This window comes from Elephantulus edwardii, unplaced genomic scaffold (genome assembly GCF_000299155.1).
Source record: "Elephantulus edwardii isolate Elephantulus edwardi_28Jun2011 unplaced genomic scaffold, EleEdw1.0 scaffold00287, whole genome shotgun sequence".
NCBI lineage: Eukaryota > Metazoa > Chordata > Mammalia > Macroscelidea > Macroscelididae > Elephantulus > Elephantulus edwardii.
The window spans coordinates 2,804,473-2,806,409 of record NW_006400037.1 but is presented as its reverse complement, the minus strand read 5'-3'; positions in this window follow the sequence as shown (position 1 = coordinate 2,806,409).

The following is a 1,937-nucleotide window of genomic DNA, read 5'->3' as shown; positions in this document are numbered from 1 at the left end:
AATCTGCATTATACAAATGACATAACCTTGCTTGCTGAAACTGAGGAGGACCTGAAGTGCTTGCTGCAAAAGGTCAAAGACTACAGCCTTCAATATGAATTGAAGCTCAACATCAAGAAAACAAAGATTCTCACTACTGGGCTGATTCGCAGCATCATGAGAGATGGTGAAGAGATTGAGATTGTTAACAGCCTCAGTTTGCTTGGTTCTACAATCAACACTTTGGCACCAGAAGTAAGGAAATTAAAATATGAGTTGCATTGGGAGAAGTCAGAGACTTCTCCAAAGTACTGAAGAACAATGATGTCAATCTGGAGACTAAAGTGCTCCTGATACAGGCCATGGTCTTTGCAATTACTTGTTATGCAATTACTTGCTATGCTGGACTAGGGATGATAGAAGAATTGATGCCTTTGAGTTGTGGTGCTGGAGAAGAGTATTGAATATACCATGGACTGCTAGGAGAACAAACAAGTTTGTCCTAGGGAGGGTGAAGTCAGGCTGCTCCTTGAAGGCAAAGATTCTGAAGCTTCGTCTGACATACTTTGGACAAGTCACACAGTGGAATCAGTCCTTGGAGAGGGACGTTATGCTTGGGAAGGTGGAGGGACAGCGCAAGAAAGGAAGACTCTCGATGAGATGGGTTGATTCAGTGACTAGGATAATAGGGACAGGTGTATCAGAGACAATAAGATTAGCACAGGATAGAGCAAAGTTTAGGGCTGTTGTACATAGAGTCACTATGAGTCGTGACTCCACAGCACATAACAACTACTACAACAACATGTGCGACATAGACTTTAGGAGTGACAATTACATTGAAATTGACTCTAAGAAAATGGATTTAGTCTGTTTAAAAGAGCTCTAGTGATGTAGTGCTGGTTAGTGTGTCACTTGATTCACAGCAAACCAAAATGTCATTGATGAAGACGCCAGTATGGACAGAATGGACATAAAGATTTGCAGCCTCAGAAACCAATGGGGAATCTATGAGTTGTAGTGACTGGGTCATATGTCGTTTCTATGTTCAACCTTTTAAGGAAACCCCAAAATAGCTTCAAGAGTGGTTGTACCGACACCCCAGCAGCTCTGACCCACGACCCACATCTTCAGGTATCGCATTACTCCCCCTCACCCGACCTGACTCGCGCCACCCCCCCCCCCCGCCAGCTCTGAACTTTGGGACTGGCCAAGGGCTGTGCGCAAACATAACGGACGATGGGAGTGGACTTGAATCGGAAACACCCCTTCAGCTCTGACACGTGACTCCCATCTTCAGGTATGGCATTGCTCCCCCCGACCCGGCTCGTGCCACCCCCTGCTCTGAACTTTGGGACTGGCCAAGTGCCATGCGCAGACGCAGTGGACGGTGGGAATGGACTTTAATCGGGACACACCCCTGCAGCTCTGATCCACGACCCCCATCTTCAGGTATCGCATTGCTCCCCCTAACCCGGCTCGCGAGCCCCACCCCCCGCCAGCTCTGAACTTTGGGACTGGCCAAGGGCCCTGTACAGACAAACTGGATGGTGGGAGTGGACTTGAATCGGGACACACGCCTGCAGCTCTGACACATGACCCCCATGTTCAGGTATGGCATTGCTCCCCCCCACCCACCCGCCTGCTCTGAACTTTGGGACTGGCCAAAGGCCCTGTACAGACAAACTGGATGGTGGGAGTGGACTTGAATCGGGACACACGCCTACAGCTCTGACCCACAACCCCCATCTTCAGAAATCGCATTGTTCCCCCCCCAACCCGGCTCGTGCCCCCCCCCACCAGTTCTGAACTTTGGGACTGGCCAAGGACCCTGCGCAGACGCAGTAGACGGTGGGAGTGGACTTGAATTGGGACACACCCCTGCAGCTCTGACCCAAAACCCCCATCGTCAGGTATCTCATTGCTCACCCCAGACCGGCTCGCGCCACCCCCCACCC